The 19,630-nt window shown below is 41.2% G+C and overlaps 1 protein-coding gene and 1 long non-coding RNA gene across 3 annotated transcripts in view; one reads left to right on the top strand and one right to left on the bottom strand.

Annotated features, from left to right (window-relative positions):
- Nucleotides 1-315: 315 nt before the first annotated feature.
- Nucleotides 316-19,426, bottom strand: LOC139563692 (uncharacterized). 2 transcript variants are annotated; one of them, XR_011672619.1, is made up of 3 exons: nt 19,232-19,426; nt 13,982-14,167; nt 316-521 (listed from the first exon to the last, which is right to left on the bottom strand). It is a non-coding gene; the product is annotated as an uncharacterized lncRNA (long non-coding RNA). The 2 variants fall into 2 exon arrangements; XR_011672620.1 differs by having other exon boundaries at nt 13,986-14,167.
- The window catches only part of LOC139563689 (G2/M phase-specific E3 ubiquitin-protein ligase-like), a 58,640-nt gene continuing 57,734 nt past the window's right edge, over nt 18,725-19,630 (top strand). Inside the window, exon 1 of the mRNA XM_071382549.1 lies at nt 18,725-18,846. The gene's annotated coding sequence lies outside the window, so the exon portion shown is untranslated. The remainder of the gene's footprint in view (nt 18,847-19,630) is intronic.

The raw sequence follows: 19,630 nt of genomic DNA, 5'->3' as shown, positions 1-19,630 counted from the left end.
CTTGGAAGACTGAGCCCTGGTTAATTATGCATTGCTATGTTGGTACTGTATTTATAGAGCATTTATGTGATTGGAAAGCAGCAAGAGATAGAAGGGCCATTTCCCTGACTGGGGCGCATTTTACTTGGCCCTATTCATTAGATGGCTGAGGGATGGAAGGCTAGGCTATTAGGGGCTGTAGCTATCTGCGTAGTTAATGAATAACATTCTGATTGGTGCTCCTCTAAATGCTTGTCTCGAACAATGACCTTGGAATGACCTCAATCTAGGAACTAGCAAATGTGTCATTATAATAATAACTAGTAGTAGTACTGCTAGAATCAACCAATCAATCTTTTTATTCTATAGATGAAGTATGACAGTGAAATGAAAGACAAATATGATGCCCATGTTAATGACCTGAATTTCAATAACTTGACAAAACATTCAATGTGGAATAAGGGATGATGTTTTTCTTCTTAAATGATTTTCTTTTTTGTTCAAGGTACCTCTCCTTGGTTTAACCAACTTGATTCTTGCTCCTAGGGAGAAAAGGAGCAAGAACACAATATAAGAACATGCATTCTATACTAGTAGGATTGAGAATAATAGCAATAGCTTGTGGCAACAACAATACATTCAATAAAATGGACAATATTGCTTTTGTTCTGGCTTATACAATGCTGCTCATCACAAAAGTACGATATTATTGTCAGCACCCCTCATCCAGAAAGTCAAACACAATAGCTGGGAAATATTTTGCTGTTGCCAATGGTTACCTCCAACAGTTCAAACAGGGGCAAGTTGGGTTTTCATCCCTCCATTAGTTTCTAGGCAACATAGTGCTGCACTTCAAACTGTACCACTGATACTCTACAAATAAACATCCTCTTTCTCAAAAACTATATTAATATTATTACGGTAGTTACTATGTGCCTAATATTCTTGGATTGATTGTACAGTATAAATATTATTGATTATAACTATTAGTAAGTATTGTTTTGTCTTGATATGGTAACAACATTGCTAAGTGTAGCAGTTAAAAATGTATTAGTGTAACAGCTCCATTTGTCAACGTTGTTGAAATTGCCATATCAAGAAATTACTTATCAATACTGTATGTCATTGTTCATACTACATACACAAAGTCTGTTAACATCTAAAGGTTACTACTGTACTCTGTGGGAAAATGAAAACACATTTGCAAAGCTGAAAATCTCCCTACAAAAAGGCCCTGTAGTGAGTGCAACAGTTCTAACAGTCTTATGTCATTATGACATAACATAAGCCTAACAACTACAGCAGGGGTTTGAGATCAGCTTTATTTCTGGCACAGACAATTCATTGTTTTTCCCACAGTTTGATATGAAACTATGTTCTTGAAGAAATATTCCGCTGTGCTCCAAGATAAATACTAAGGGAGGACTCCTGAAACAAAGGCTGTGCCACGGTTCCATCAAACATTGATGTCTAGGCTCGGGAGACCCATGGGACGGCGCACAATTGGCCCAGCGTCTTCCGGGTTAGTGGAGGGTTTGTACCCGGCCGGAATGTCCTTGTCCCATCGCACTCTAGCGACTCCTGTGGCGGGCCGGGCGTATGCATGCTGACACGGTGGCCAGGTGTACGGTGTTTCCTCCGACAAAATTGGTGTGGCTGGCTTCCGGGTTAAGCAGGCATTGTGTCAAGAAGCAGTGCAATTCATCGTCAAGAAGCAGTGCGGCTTGGCTGGGTCGTGTTTCGGAGGACGCACAACTCTCAACGTTCGCCTCTCCCGAGTCCGTACGGGAGTTGCAGTGATGGAACAAGACTGTAACTACCAATTGGATACCACGAAATTGGGGTAAAAAAGGGGTAAAAAAAATGAGCGCTACAATAACTATATTTTTTACATCACGGCTACAGTTTGCTTGTTGTATAAACATACAAATATTTACCTCAAAACAGAAAATCAACATTGTTTCTGATATTAGAATGGGCAGAATATTTATACCACCAGATAGTCCTGTCTAGCTGCATGATTTGCTGTGGTGCAGGCAGGCAGGATTTTAACCGTATTAACCCGATAAAGCTTAATCAACAGGGATAGGGATTGGCCATGCCAGCTCAAGTGCAGGCCATGTGCTGATCTCCTTGTGGATTTCGATTAAAGGGCTCAATGCTCACAGGGGTCACTACACTGAACCAAAGGGGGTTTAACCAGGAGCACATGGCAGCCGAGAGTTGGGTTAAGCAGGGGGCCTGCAGTACAGTGGGGTCACAAGGTCATGATTAATGTGTAGGCTGTCAAAAGAGGGTGTCTGCTTAGCACAAGCAGACCCAATGGTTAATGCTACGTCAGCCAAGCGACCCGACCCACATCACCCATACAACTGATGACGAGAAAAAATACGACTGGACGATTGTAGTCCGTCTGTGGATGACTGTCACTTGATGAATGATAAGCTCTCATGCATGCGGATAGATTATTAACGACAGTGTAATATCTCAAATCAAATATATTTTATCACATGCACCGAATACAACAGGTGTAGACATTCATATAAAATGCTTAATACAATTTTTTTGCAAAAAAATAAAGGAAATAGTAACAATAAAATAACGAGGATATATACAAGGAGCACCTGTACTGAGTCAATGTGCAGGGATATGAGGTAGTTGAGGTAATTGACATAATATGTGCATGTAGGTAAGGGTAAAAGTGACTAGGTAATAAGGGTAAACAAACAAGAGTAGCAGGAGAGTTAAAACGGCCAGCTTCAGTCAGGTGATTCTAGCAATCCCTTCTGGTTAGTTCTAGTCGGGCAGCTTAGTCTCCCATTCTGAGGACCCCCACTTTTGTTAGTGTCTCATTGGTCAAGGTCACACCAAATACTTATCACATCTCCTTCAGCCTATCAGTGGCCTTGATTCCCAGGACTTCAGTTAGTCTATGACACCAGCACGCTGTGTGGTCAGAAACGTGCTTTCCCCATCCTGATGAGCACATCCACAGTTTTCCCTCCTGCTGAACTTTTCCTCCTGTGGACTGAATCCCTGTATGTCTGATGTTTATTTGTGCATGCATCTAAATGACCACATCGTTAATGCCAGTTCTCACTGGACATGATTCTCAGTTATCTGAACCATGAACTGTCAGATTTGTGTGTGATGTGAACATCTTCCATTTAACTCCCCTTTACCTGGACATCCGCCTCATCCTTGTTCTGACCGGACATTCTGTAGTGGTTACTACCGGTCTTAAGCCAGCACTTTAAATTTCTTATTACATGCATGGTCCTTCGATTCTCTACAACCATACCCCTATTTTTCAAGCAACGTATGTGAAGAATGTGAAAGTATATGAGTAGGGCTGGGTGGTATACTGGTATTGATGCACGGACCGGTTCAGGTTTTTACTTTAACTTCTAGAACGGTATTTTAATATTTGGTATGTTAAATGTGATATGCCATGTGTAAGGTACATGTTGGTAGTTTACACTGCTACTTGAGTCATCCCTCTCCACTCTCTATCCACGCCGCTTTCGACATAGACCTAGCCACAACTCATGTCACTGAAGGAGCGCATGTTGTTGTTCCTCGACCACGAGACACTTGCGTTCAGTCTGCATGGTCAATGCAGCATATGCAACAATGTTGATGACAATGATGCAGCTACCACTTTTCCTAATATAAATCCACAAGTGTTCTATAATTACACTTTGTTTGTGTTTCTTACATCTGCAAACAGCTAATTTGTATTTCCTTAACAAGTTTTAGTTAAATCGTGTTAGCCGCTAATTAGCTAGCTAATAAATGTACTGAGTCAGATCAAATGTAGCTAGCTAATACAGCCTGATACCAGTGATGGTGTAGGCCTAAATCAGCATGTTGCTTGTGTAACAGTATCTTCTAACAAAGAGGAATAGGCGAAGCATGAATATGTTGCCTACATGGGCTGCCTTTCAAACACATAAGACACACACCCTCCTCCACTTACCCACACCGTATGCCCTTGGGGGAATCCCTGTTGCCATCTTTGCTGCAGCCACTATTAGCCAAGCAAGGGATGTTGGCAAAGTATGCCCCTCAGCCCTCATTTATGATCGAGTTTGTGAGTGTACAATTCTGTTCACTCCGGGGCCTGAAACACCCTATAATTCAATTTGGGATGATTGTACATCCGCTAAGAAAAGTCAGCCAAAACTTAAAACCAACATCAATATGGAGAAGTCAACATACAAGTGTAAGTAAAAATGTATGTAAATAAGTTAGAAATTGTGCTACTAATACACATGACGGCACAAACACGTATTGTAAAAGTAATGATGTTTTTGTTTGGTTAGCTTTTGGAAACGTTAGCTAGTGCATACAACTTTCCCTGACATCACTCGATTTACCTGATATTGTCAGATGACTAAAATTCGACGTCTTTGGATGCATTGTCTTCTAGCCAAGATATGAAATGCAATCATAATTGACTGTAGCGCACATAAAAAAACACAACAGCTACCGGTGGTTCCATGATAACTGAAAACCCAACCATGGGACGAACGAGTGACAAAATTAATTAATTCTTCCCTCGCCATGCAAGTGTCAACTTATAATACATCATTAGAAGTGTCCACTTAATTTGAGGGCTGAGGGTGTATTTTATGTGTTTGGAATGCAGCCATGAAGAAAAATGTAATGTAGCCAAAGATTATCTGGTCCCATAGAAAACACTGACCAACACTATGGTTCCTACCCTGTAGCTCCCTGGCATGTGAAACAACAAAAAGCTCACTATTATTTATATTAGAAATATATAATTAGAATAAACATATTTCCACGATTCCAAAAGTTCACCCAAGTGTTTTGATCTAAATCACAAGTCAAATCGCAATTGCAACATATTTGGTTAAAAATAAGGCATAGGTTTTTTTGCCGACATCATGCAGCCCTACATGGCATTATGGAAATGATCTGAAATGAGTGCAGGAAATTCAGAAATAGATGAAAATGTAGGAAATTCTTTTTGGTTGAAGTTTTATTATTATTGTATTATTGAAAAACATAAAATAATGTCAAACACCAAAAATGTTATAAAACAAATTGAGATATGATATGTTTGCCATATCGCCCAGCCCTATGTGGGTGTGTGTGTGGCATCAATATGCATGTGTGAGTATGTAGAGTGTAAGTGGGTAGCCATTTGGGCTACCCACTTAAGTGGGGGGGGGGTCAAGCAAATAGTCCGGGTAGCCATTTGATTAACTGTTCAGCAGTCTAATGGCTTGGGGGTAGAAGCTGTTCAGGAGCCTTTTGGTCCCAGACTTGGCGCTCCGGTACCGCTTGACATGCAGTAGCAGAGAGAACAGTCTATGACTTGGGTGGCTGGAGTCTTTGACCATTTTTAGGGCCTTCCTCTGGCACCGACTGTTATAGAGGTCCTGGATGGCAGGGAGCTCAGCCCAGTGACGTACTGGGCCATAGGCACTACCCTCTGTAGCTCCTTGCAATCAGATGCCAAACCAAGTGCTGAAATAGTATAGAGAAATGACCCCTATGACTCAGACTAAACTACTAATCCAATTGGCCAATCCAGACACAAACCACCACTGGGATATACTGTGTGTGTGTGTGTGATATATATATATATATATATAGGGGCGGCAGGTAGCCTAGTGGTTAGAGCGTTGGACTAGTAACCGAAAGTTTTCAAGATGGAATCCCTGAGTTGACACGGTAAAAATCTGTCCTTCTGCCCCTGAACCCACTGGTCCTAGGCCGTCATTGAAAATAAAAATAATTTGTTCTTAACTGACTTGCCTAGTTAAATAAATAAATACACAGGTCATTTTTTTATAGTTTTATAGCTAATTTCCTGCAATTCTGCATTTTTCCATGAGACTAAGATCAAATGTAGCAGTTTTAAAGCAAATGTCCTACATTTCTACACATTTTTCCATGGCTTATGACATGTTCATATGCTATCTGGGGGCACCCCGACCTCCAGGGGGCCCCCAACCTGGGGCATGTGCCCTGCGTTCCAGGTTGGTAATCCAGCCCTGATGCTACAGACAGCCCCACAGCTGCTGTCTATCCAGCATGAAAAGACTGGACATGTTATGTCTTTTGAGGTGCTATACATGTCAAATGCAGAGTCAATTTAACAAGCACTTTACAATAGCCCTCAGCCTTTTCTGTGGAAATAGTGTATTGTGTGCATTATTTAATAATGTAATGCAATGTGAGCATGAAGTTACATATACTGTAACAGATACATTCTAATGTTGAAAAGTACCCTGAGATCGTATAAAAATGCTGATTAAATTCAAGTTTGTAGCATTGTCTTTTCCCTACATGTTACAATAAATGTATAGCAAGTTATGCCTTTTCCCAGAGGCTCCGACCCGCTGCCGTTCAGTCTAGCTCCATACGAGAGCTTATCTTATTTTTTCACCATGCATGCTGTTAAATTAATTATATTCTTACTATTTGACAATGATAAATTATGTCTTTGAATATTAATTTACAGTCCTTAAAGTGTTTCACTCCTTTCTCTTTGGGGATTGCACAGGTGTTAACATGTATGGCTAATTGACAAGCTGAACCAATTAAGGCTTGGCAGAAATGAATAGTAGCCTAATACATTATTCTAATAACTCTGCTATACCCGCAGAGCTGCATATGGGATGTGCATGGAGCCACAACAATTATCTGCATTTAAAAACTATTTATTTACCTACTCATTGTCTAAATAAGATTTTATGTATATTTACCAACTTAGAATAACTTCTATCTGCCATAACAACGGCAACTGTTATCATAATTCTTCACTGCCAGGAGGACCTAGTCTTAGTGATTGTTACTTCAATAAATATTTTCACACCATTGTGCCAACCAGAACCGTACTGTGTTGGCTCAGGTATTTTATTTTTTGCATTGTCATTTCCAGCATAGTTCCAGCAACTATCCTGGATGCGCAACTAGGCCAGCACAGTACAGCTTAGCTTGGCTTTCTTCAGCTTGGCTCAGTATGGTGAAAGGGCATTACAGTCCTGGCTGTCTCCAAGCCTGAACCTGTCAACCTCAAACCCACCAATCCCAGCTCAACTCCTCCCTCGGCCTGGCCCGGAGCAGTTGCTATGAAACAATCTTGCATAATTCATTTACCAAGCTGCATGCAAATATGTGGACAATTAACCCCTTTTGTTTGCATAATAAATGTAGATATTTAATGGGAGCTCATCTGCACGCACGCTGCTGGCAGGAACAACACAAAGCAGCGGCATTGTGAGAGAGGCGGAACACACACCCCATTTCCATCCTCTCTCTGCAATCATTCCCCCCAATACCTGATGTTATAGACGCGCCAGATAGAGACTGAATTAGCCCTAGCACTGCCACACTACTGTAATTACAACCCTGCATGATGCACCAAGAGGCCCATTGATGTGCAGATGAAGATGGCCTGTGTGTGTTGCTCTGAAAGAACCCATGTTTTGGTTGTGCTCCATCAAAAGAACAGCTGGGTTGCCATTTTCTCTCAAATTAGATTTCCACTGATACACTGTGCTGTGAAATTCAAAGGCGCATTATCAAAGTTGTTCCTCTTTCATTTATTATAAAGAAGAGGCATGAGGGCAGAGTGACAACTAAATCTAGAGCGATTCAAATTTGGCGAAAGGAGGGAAAAGCTATATCCTCTTTATTATAAATTTGAAAGGTTGAAAAGGTAAATGGTGGCTTCTATAAGTTTTCTGTCATACACAAAACAGCTGGTATGACTCTGGGGATTTGGACCTGAACTGAAAATGATATTAACTAGTACATATCTGGGTAAACGCTTCAAAAATGTCAAATCTACTGCTAACATATTCAACTGCTATACTTCAATGTGTGGGAGAAAAAAACACCAACTGATTAATTGCCAAACCATTAACTAACCAAGTGTTTCTCCAGTCTTCTCAATTGAGATGACATACTTGAATAAATCCCACTCACACTCTCTCAAACCAACAGATAAAAAAAAAAAAAAAAAAAAGATATCAAAAATAGCTGAAATGTTGAAGAAAAAATCCCAAAATGAATAAGTAGTTAGTTAAAGCTCAGGTAAAGTTATTACCTCTGTGCAGTATCCTGGGCTTTCAGCAGTCTGTGTAGCTCCTCTCCCTCTCTGTTTGTTTTCATATGGCAGTTTAAAAAAAAGAGGGTGTTACTCCTTTGTGGGGAAACAGTGGTCAGTGATACCCCTGCCATCACGTGGAGAGACACTGGAGCCCAAACATAGGCTCCACCCTCTTTGGAACTCAGTGCCCTGAGGATGACATGCAGGGTTAGGGTTGAGGGATAGGGGAGAGAGAGCAAGCAGAGCTCAACTCCCCTGAAACCTCACTGCCATCAGGACATCCCCAGTCCCAACCCTGTCATCCAATCAGAACAGTCATAACATCCCAGTAATGAACAGAACACTGGATATGTAGAATACTCCCTCACATACAAATCATAAGACAGTAATCTACCTAATGCGGCATATGTGTAGCATACTCCCTCACGTCCAATCAGAACAGGGCAACCCTTTTACTCACATACGCACCTAAATATTTTGCTGTGCGACCCAGAATTTTATTTGGGAGCATCAGTGCACCTAGAAAAATTAAGGATTCGAGCGTTATTACATCAAATATTTTAATTGTGCGCCTAAATTTCTTTGTGTGCTCACCTACATTTTTCAAAGCACACGTGCTCCTTCTAAATTTTTTAAAAACTAAATAAGAGTCCTGCATAATATAGTCATCTACATAATACTGGTTGTGTTTCTAATTACTTGTTAATTACATCAAAACTATGAAATAACACATATGGAATCATGTAGTAACCAACAACAAAAAAGTGTTGAACAAATCAAAATATATTTTAGATTCTTCAAAGTAGCCACCCTCTGCCTTGATGACAGCTTTGCACCCTCTTGGCATTCTCTCAACCAGCTTCATGAGGTAGTCACCTGGAATACATTTCCAACAGTATTGAAAGAGTTCAACATATGCTGAGCACTTGTTGGCTGCTTGTCCTTCTCTCTGCGGTCCAACTCATCCCAAACCATCTCAATTGTGGAGGCCAGGTCATCTGATGCAGCACTCCATCACTCTCCTTCTTGGTCAAATAGCCCTTACACAACCTGGAGGTGTGTTTTGGGTCATTGTCCTGTTGAAAAACAAAGGATAGTCCCATAAAGCGCAAACCAGATGGGATGGCGTATCGCTGCAGAATGCTGTGGTAGCCATACTGGTTAAGTGTGCCATGAATTCTAAATAAATCAGAGTTTCACCAGCAAAGCAACCCCACACCATCACACCTCCTCCTCCATACTTCACGGTGGGAACCACACATGCGGAGATCATCCGTTCACCTACTCTGTCTTACAAAGACATGGCGGTTGGAACCAAAGATCTCAAATTTGGACTCATCAGACCAAAAGGACAGATTTCCACCGGTCTAATGTCCATTGTTCGTGTTTCTTGGCCCAAGCAAGTCTCTTCTTCTTATTAATCACTTTAATAGTGTTTTTTTTTTGCAGAAATTCTACCAGGGAAGCCTGATTCACGCAGTCTCCTCTGAATAGTTGATGTTGAGATGTGTCTGTTACTTGAACTCTGGGGCCGCAGTTTATTTGGGCAGCAATCTGAGGTGCAGTTAACTCTGGGTCTTCCTTTCCTGCGGCGGTCCTCATGAGAGCCAGTTTCATCATAGCGCTTGATGGTTGTGACTGCACTTGAAACTTTCAAAGTTCTTGAAATGTTCCAGATTTACTGACCTTCATGTCTTAAAGTAATGATGGACAGGCATTTCTCTTTACTTATTTGAGCTGTTCTTGCAACAATATGGACTTGGTATTTTACCAAATAGGGCTATCTTCTGTATACCACCCCTACCTTGTCACAACACAACTGATTGACTCAAAAGCATTAAGGAGGAAATAAATTCCCCAAATGAACTTTTAACAAGGCACACCTGTTAATTGAAATGCATTCCAGGTGACTACCTCATGAAGCTGGTTGAGAGAATCCCAAGAGTGTGCAAAGCTGTCATCAAGGCAAAGGGTGCCTAGTTTGAAGAATCTCAAATATAAAATATATTTTGGTTTGGTTAACACTTTTTTGGTTACTACACGATTCCATATGTGTTATTTCATAGTTTTGATGTCTTCACTATTACTCTACAATGTAGAAAATAGTAAAAATAAAGAAAAACCCATGAATGAGCAGGTGTGTCCAAACTTTTGACTGGTACTGTACATCTGTGGAGAGGATTTTACCCCAAACATTTTACAGCCTTTTAGCCAACACTTTTTTTGATCAGTGTTCATATTTTCCTTTTCGGCTACTGTGACAATAAATTAATATCTCATGAAGTGGTACATATCGAATATGTATATGAAAACACAAATGCAGAGTTTTGGGAACAATTATCAAAATGTGTTACTGTTATTCAAACAATGCTACCTCATCATCTTGTGATTAACCACAGGTATAGACACATATGCTTTTTGACAGAAACCATAGACAGGTTGTAATAAGAGCAGAGTTCTGAAAGGAGAGTCAAACAGTGTGACTTCCTATAGCCTAGTGTGATTTGGATTTATTCAGTGGAACGAGAGAGACAGCAAGAAAGTAAGGGACCTGGTGTATTAGGGCTCAGAGCCTTTTCAAATGTCTGATTAGCAGTCAATTGTATCACTCCAAAGACAACTCAATTTTCGTTGAGGGGTCAGGAGGCAGGCAGGGCTGGAGGGATGACATGGTGACCCTAGTGAGCCGAGAACTGATATTTAGACTTTGGGTCAAAGGGACAGAATTATTTGGGTTGTATAGACAGCAATCTCCTTAAGCCACATGAGATATTACAAGTTGTTACAAATGGCACAGGGAATCCATGCGAGAGTGTTCAAAGTCAAGCTTATATTCTCCACAGAAATCCCAATATTGAAAGCTCCAACTAACTAGGGACTAAATCATTTAATTTGACTCCTTTCGAAGGGAAGGGTTGTTCCTCAGTCTCAGCATTGCCTTCAATTTCAGGGTCTGGTTGAGGTCACAGCTCTAACATAGCATGATAATCATGTCTGATTCCTCCTCGCTTTATTTCAGACAAGTTGGATCCCGGGTTATGGTTGGTCATATGACAGTCATGTCACTGTCACTCATCAAACGTGGTTGAAGTTAATGAAGGGTTTGACGTCTCCTGTGTATGCCCTTCCACTTGGCCCATAAAAAGTGCATTTCAGTGAGCTATGCCTATATAGGCTACTGTACTGTATGTGTATGAGTGGAACCCTGTGTCCATGCAAACTCGCAAACAGACTTGAATAGATTATGGACGCACAGGTATCCCAATCTATTAATCCATAGTCAACACAAGGATTTGTTTTAAGACGGTCATACCATGGATCATGTAGCTATTTGATTTTGAATTTTAGGACCCTTTTAGGCATTTATAAAATATTAAAATGTGGCCTTTACTACTGTAGCCCATAGAAATGCATTGAAAAACATTCATAAATGGCAAAAAATACAGCCCAAAAATAAATCATAACGGATAAGGTTTTGAAGTGTCTGTCGTATATATCTAGGAGATAAGAAAGCTCAGGAAATATACAGAGCCTTCTTTAAGTATTCAGACCCCTTGACTTTTTCCACATTTTATTACGTTACAGCGTTATTCTAAAATGGAACTAATGTGGCTTATTCTAAAATGGATAGGATTGTGTCGAGGCACAGATTTGGGAAACATTTCTGCAGCATTGAAGGTCTTCAAGAACATTGAAGGTCTTCAAGAACACAGATCTCTAGAGTTCCTCTGCGGAGATGGGAGAGAACCTTCCAGAAGGACAACCATCTCTGCAGCACTTCACCAAACAGGCCTTTATGCTAGAGTGGCCAGACGGAAGCCACTCTTCAGTAAAAAGCACATGACAGCACGCTTGGAGTTTTCCAAAAGGCACCTAGACTCTCAGACCATGAGAAACAAGATTATCTGGTCTGATGAAACCAAGATTGAACTCTTAGGCTTGAATGCCAAGCCTCACAACTGGAGGAAACCTGCCACCATGCCTACGGTGAAGCATGGTGGTGGCAGCACCATGCTGTGGGGATGTGTTCCAGTGGCAGGGACTGGGAGACTAGTCAGGATTTAGGGAAAGATGAACGGAGCAAAGTACAGAGATCCTTGATGAAAACCTGCTCCAGAGCACTCAGGACCTCAGACTGGGGCGAAGGTTCACCTTCCAACAGGACAACGACCCCAAGCACACAGCCAAGACAAGGCAGGAGTGGCTTCGGGACAAGTCTCTGAATGTCCTTGAGTGGCTCAGCCAGAACCCGGACTTGAACCCGATCAAACATCTCTGGAGAGACCTGGAAATAGCTGTGCAGCAACGCTCCCCATTCAACATGACAGAGCATTGGAGCATCTGCAGAGAAGAATGGGATAAACTCCCCAAATGCAGGTGTGCCAAGCTTGTAGCGGCATTTCCAAGAAGACTCGATGCTGTAATCACTGCCAAAAGGTGCTTCAACAAAGTACTGAGTAAAGGATCTGAATACTTATGTAAATGTGATATTTCTAAAAACCTGTTTTTGCTTTGTCATTACGGGCTATTGTGTGTAGATTGATGAGGGGGAAAAAACTATTTAATCAATTTTAGAATAAGGCTGTAACATAACAAAATGTGGAAAAAGTCAAGGGGTCAGACTACTTTTTATTACACACATTTAACACTCCAGAATCTCCCACAAGTGTTCAATTGTGTTGAGATCTGGTGACTGACACACCCGTTAAACTCCCTATGCTCCTTTGAGATGCCTCTTTCAAGTCACTGAGGTCCCTCCCTTCTCCTAGCCAGGGTAGCCAAAATAATGGGCAACTGGCCATTTTCATACATGACCCTAAGCATGATGGGATGTTAACTGCTTAATCAACTCAAGAACCACACCTGCTTTCAATATACTTTGTATCCCTCATTTACTCAAGTGTTTCCTTTATTTTGGCAGTTACCTGTGTGTTGATGTGTGATGTGGTGTTGACTATTTGGCCATCGTTATGTAAACAGTCATTGTGCTTAAGTCTTATAGACACTTCTGCACATTAGTTGCATGCACATGTGAACAATGTAGCCCTGTTATTATATCGAAATGCTGAACAGTGTTACCGTACCATGATTGGACAGGTAAGATCATGCCAAGTAAACATTTTCTTGTGAATAAATATGTCTAATCATAGAAAATCTATTGAATCCTTCAAACAAAAGAGAAACCATGAACATTTCCAGTGCACAACCAACCCCCTCCTCTCTGCAGGCAGCATTGTATTTTGTCAGTCCAATACAACAAAATGGTCTTGTCATATAAAGGTGTTTTGCTGTGAGACAGAAGCTAGTGAAAAATCACAGGAAGCCAACGGAGGACAGATGTGCAATTATACTATTTTTACTGCCAGGAGCACAGTATGTGAGAGGGGAATTAGCATCACACCTGTGTATAATTGGCTAAATTAGCTTGTATAATGCCAGCTCTGAATAGTGGTGGACTTCAGGGGGAGGTGTGTGCAATGTTAGAAATCCAGGGTGTTGTTTAGATTCCCTTAGGAAACTTTTCAGGGGAGGGGAGTAATGGTCTGTAATCTTGAGGCTCGGGGCAAAGGAACACTTGTGTGTCCTCAGTGGTGTTGACAAACAAGGTAAATCAGTTCAGTTAGCCGTACAGTATTGCTCATGTTACACGTCAGAGCGAGAGAGGCTATATAGTTCAGTGTTTGAGACGCCTAAACTGAGACTCATTACAATATACCATGCCTCGCTTCCCAATTAAATTAGCCAGACTATGCATAGTCCTCCTGTAGAATATTCTCATGGATTCATGGCAGGTTCTAGTTACTGTGTAGGGTGGCTACTGTACATCATCTGGTCAATGCAATAGGTGAAAAACTGAAGGAGGGACAGGGAGATCATTATAGTATTATCTTATATTAGAATGGGACTTACATACGTTACTTATGGAGGTGCAATGTGCCAGACGATGGCATGCCATAGCTCTCTGTTGTTCATGACAGCTGGTAGGTCCTCTGTTCTGAGACCAGTGTCTCGGCAGATGTTGCCCACGTTTCATGTGGTCATCCTGGAGGTCTTCGCCTATCAGGGTACCCACAGTACGAGACTGCTGGTGGCCAGCTGGGAATGGGACATGAAAGGGAAACTTGGACATCGCTCTGACTTTCCTCAGCTACATATGGTTCAAGGGATGTTTATGAATTTGCAAAAGATCAACCTTGCCAAAGATCAATTTTTGTTAATTCTGATCAAATGTCTCAGATTATGCACACACAAAAATTACACTTTCAGAAACTTAACCCACCCCATTTTAGAATGTGACAAAGAATTGCGAAAAGAGGATATTCTGATACCGTATTCCAGTTTAACATTTGTCAAACGTCCTTTAAAAAACTAATCAGAAAAATATTTAAAATGTTTTTTTAAGCCCTTGACACTTTCAAAAGCCTGAAATAAAAGTAACTATCAAAAGGAATTTATTGTCTATTAGCGCCATCTATTGGTGCAGTGAGACCAAAACCTTTGGCGATACAGAGTTAATAATTTCTGTCCACCAGATGCAGAACATAGCCTTATGTACATACAATTCATTTAATCATAAAGAAGTTATGGAGCTCTATAAAGCAATGTATTCTTAAAGCATAGACAATTTTGGTTTTATGTAACCTGATGCACCCAGATACATTTTTGTTATTTAATCATATGCTCTAATTTAATTAAATATTTACCTTGACACCACACCAATATTTTTCCACAGTACAAGAGTTCCCAGTATCGGTATTTCAGACAAAAATGTTTACCTGAATAAACCTATATATAAAGACCAGAGTATGCCTGTGAATCAAGTATACTTAGAACATTGTATATGCTAGATAGAAAGTCATAGGGCCTTTGTCTCCGTTTGTTTTGCTTCAGGGCCAGCTTAGGGACCCTATTTATTTTTAGGAACTCAGTCAGGGTGTCAACTTACTGCTGAGAGTTGTAAAAGTAGAATACACAAGGTGCAAGTTTGAAATTTGGTTGTGCATCAGCAATTTTTCTGTTATGTCAGTCACTCAATTAGGCATGTTAGCTAACAATTTTTAGATTGGTAAGTTAGCTGGCTAGACTATCTAAATCATGGCCAAATACCAACCAGGCACATGACCAGGGGCCCTGAACTCCACGGGACCCGCATTGAATGTTAGTCACTCTCACTCAGATATCATTAACATGGCATAAGTCATGGCAAAATGTTAGAATGGCAGGAAATTCACTTTAAAACAAAAACAATTTCTCCACCCCATGGCAAAATGGGGGGGGGGGGGGGCACTAAAATGTTTTGCCTGCGAAATCTGGCTTATGGCCCCAAATGACTAGAACCGGCCTAGCCCAAGATGTGCTCTTAAGGAGCCTGCCATTACTCGTTATGTCCTTGGAACTTATTTTCAGAGGTTGACTGGCTCTGGAAGCCAAAAACTCCACCTAAACATGAATAAATTCTCAAGTAAAGCCCTTTACTTTCATATCACATCAAAATAATGTCACAAATGCAAAATATACACTTACTGTACACCAGTGGTGTTCGGTGCCGTTTAAGATGAGGGAGGATTATTTATTTATTTTGAGCATGGCCTTGTTTCTATTACAGCATATTGGATGACTGTCATTTTTATATTCCATTCACCCAGCTCAATGTAACATTGATAGGTTTAGGCTACTACATGATACTCACATTTTCTCTGTACCCATCATGAGGTTGCTACAACCTAGCCTAAGAATGAAAGTTTACAACGTCAAGGTGACAGACAGTAACACATGTAATACTGCCTTGCACACTCTTGCCTGCATCTAGCTGATCTAGGGTGTAATCATTAGTCCAACAGTTGAAAATGAGAGTTTCTATTGGGCAAATTCAGGGATGTATCCTTCTTTCGTTTAAAAACATTTTTCAACAGAATAGGCGGAATGAATACACCCCTGATCACAAGCAAACACAGTTAACTTTCATAGCAGCCACATAAAAACAGTATGATCACTTTGCTTGTTGTGTGTATACAGTGGGGAGAACAAGTATTTGATACACTGTCGATTTTGCAGGTTTTCCTACTTACAAAGCATGTAGAGGTCTGTAATTTTTATCATAGGTACACTTCAACTGTGAGAGACGGAATCTAAAACAAAAATCCAGAAAATCACATTGTATGATTTTTAAGTAATTAATTTGCATTTTATTGCATGACATAAGTATTTGATACATCAGAAAAGCAGAACTTAATATTTGGTACAGAAACCTTTGTTTGCAATTACAGAGATCATACGTTTCCTGTAGTTCTTGACTAGGTTCGCACACACTGCAGCAGGGATTTTGGCCCACTCCTCCATACAGACCTTCTCCAGATCCTTCAGGTTTCGGGGCTGTCGCTGGGCAATACAGACTTTCAGCTCCCTCCAAAGATTTTCTATTGGGTTCAGGTCTGGAGACTGGCTAGGCCACTCCAGGACCTTGAGATGCTTCTTACGGAGCCACTCCTTAGTTGCCCTGGCTGTGTGTTTCGGGTCGTTGTCATGCTGGAAGACCCAGCCACGACCCATCTTCAATGCTCTTACTGAGGGAAGGAGGTTGTTGGCCAAGATCTCGCGATACATGGCCCCATCCATCCTCCCCTCAATACGGTGCAGTCGTCCTGTCCCCTTTGCAGAAAAGCATCCCCAAAGAATGATGTTTCCACCTCCATGCTTCACGGTTGGGATGGTGTTCTTGGGGTTGTACTCATCCTTCTTCTTCCTCCAAACACGGCGAGTGGAGTTTAGACCAAAAAGCTCAATTTTTGTCTCATCAGACCACATGACCTTCTCCCATTCCTCCTCTGGATCATCCAGATGGTCATTGGCAAACTTCAGACGGGCCTGGACATGCGCTGGCTTGAGCAGGGGAACCTTGCGTGCGCTGCAGGATTTTAATCCATGACGGCGTAGTGTGTTACTAATGGTTTTCTTTGAGACTGTGGTCCCAGCTCTCTTCAGGTCATTGACCAGGTCCTGCCGTGTAGTTCTGGGCTGATCCCTCACCTTCCTCATGATCATTGATGCCCCACGAAGTGAGATCTTGCATGGAGCCCCAGACCGAGGGTGATTGACGATCATCTTGAACTTCTTCCATTTTCTAATAATTGCGCCAACAGTTGTTGCCTTCTCACCAAGCTGCTTGCCTATTGTCCTGGAGCCCATCCCAGCCTTGTGCAGGTCTACAATTTTATCCCTGATGTCCTTACACAGCTCTCTGGTTTTGGCCATTGTGGAGAGGTTGGAGTCTGTTTGATTGAGTGTGTGGACAGGTGTCTTTTATACAGGTAACGAGTTCAAACAGGTGCAGTTAATACAGGTAATGAGTGGAGAACAGGAGGGCTTCTTAAAGAAAAACTAACAGGTCTGTGAGAGCCGGAATTCTTACTGGTTGGTAGGTGATCAAATACTTATGTCATGCAATAAAATGCAAATTAATTACTTAAAAATCATACAATGTGATTTTCTGGATTTTTTTTTAGATTCCGTCTCTCACAGTTGAAGTGTACCTATGATAAAACTTACAGACCTCTACATGCTTTGTAAGTAGGAAAACCTGCAAAATCGGCAGTGTATCAAATACTTGTTCTCCCCACTGTATATAAAATTCCTTAGCGCAACTATCTACACGCTCTCCTCCTCTCACCTTTTCCCTTCGCTTGTGGACTTCAGTGCACAACACATCAGCTGTCTGTGACCAGGCAAAAAAATAAAAAAAACTTTCCAAGCCAAACCTTCATATTATGACCGCTAACCACTACACCATCGATGTCACGTCATAGTCAACATACTAGGCATATCCTGTTAGTAACCACCTACAATCATGCAGTACCTTGTACGGTCAGAAAAAAAGTTTAGCAGCTACACCGGCAGGCCACGGTGGCAATAAATAAATCAAACCAAAAGCTTACCTTGAAGAGTTCCACTGTCAAATTGTCGTCTTTCACGCTCTTTGAGTCAACTACTCAACACATTTTATGCACTGCAGTGCTTGCTAGCTGTAGTGTATACTTTCACTACTAGATTAATTCTCTGATCCTTTGATTGGGTGGATATCTCAGTTCATGCTGCAAGAGCTCTGATAGGTGAGAGGGCATCCTCCGGAAGTTGTCATAATTACTGTGTAAGTCTATGGGACGTGTGACAACCATGAGCCTCCTAGGTTTTGTATTGAATTCAATGTACCCAGAGAACAGAAGCTAGCTGTTCTGCACCTAAATTTTAACAGTACTGGCACCATATTTCAGTCCCAAATCAAGCACTGAAGATAAGGTCCTTATGCTTCCACAACCGTACCGCAAGCAATGCTTGTTCAAGTTCACACCGAGCGTCAGGGCTCTTAACAAAACTCCACCTTACATAAGACGCCTTCGTCCAATGACTCTTATGTGTAATGTAATGGAACCGAGGGTCACGATCAAGGACTAGGGCCGGCCCTGTATTGCTTACTTAGTCTATATTTTAACATTACTATAATTAAATCAAATCTGATGGCTCCCCTCCCAGATCTTGTAGAAACATGAATATCAGTGGACTATATGCATTCGTTTCGGTTTTTATTTACATTTTCAGATAGGCTTTTATTCTGAAAATAATTATCCGATTCTACCGGAAATCAACGTTGTGACTCTTCCCATTTCCGAATGTTTTGGTTCGGTTTGAAATTTACCCTCCAAAGACGAAGAGCGACGAGGGAAACTTAATATCATGGAAAAACAAACAAACTAGATTAAGTCCATATACATCGAGTAAAAGTAAGATGCACGTTTGCATTCAATGTGTATAGTAGATAGCTAGATTTTAGCTATGCACTTCTGTAACATAGCTTATTAATTAGCTAGCTACTTAGCAAGCTAATGTGTTAACATATCATTGTCATGTATTTTTGGAAAGCACTAGAATCTAAATATCGAGAATGTCATTGGGTCATTACACGAATGCGTAAATCTCGTTGCTACTTATATAATACAGATAACGACTATGAGGAAGACTTTTGGAAAAAATATGCATCTAAGCTGAAGCTATTTCTAAATGCGCACGCATACCCATAGCTCTGGTGCACCGCGCAACAACAATGTGCTCTGGCACGTTTCCCCCCAGTTGTTTAGTTATTGTATTCAGTATACTTTCGTAACTCACCAACGTGAAGATATTGCTAGAGTAATTTAAAACTTTTCTCTGTCCTCTAAAACGACTTTGGCATTTTATCAGCTGATGAACCATGTTTGGCTGGATGTACGCAACTGCAGCCTGCAATTCGGGACGTTCCTACATGTGGGCATTCCAGGAACACACACCCCCCCCCCAAATCGAGTATCCCATTGGTTCCTTCATGAACCACACCCCTCGAACGTCCCTTTTGTTTCTGCATGACAACCCCCCCCCCCCTCCTTGTGGGGTTTATCGGCGGTTGGCATCCAACGTTATGGTGCATTACCGGATCTAGGTTACTGGACCTATAAAAGGAGGGGTTGAACGCCCAGAATTGCGGGTTGCAGTTACACCCTTCTCGCTGCATGCTCATCCGACATGTGCATG

This window comes from Salvelinus alpinus, chromosome 34 (assembly GCF_045679555.1).
Source record: "Salvelinus alpinus chromosome 34, SLU_Salpinus.1, whole genome shotgun sequence".
NCBI classification, from domain to species: domain Eukaryota; kingdom Metazoa; phylum Chordata; class Actinopteri; order Salmoniformes; family Salmonidae; genus Salvelinus; species Salvelinus alpinus.
The sequence above is the reverse complement of the archived record's forward strand: the minus strand, read 5'-3'. Positions and strand labels throughout refer to the sequence as shown.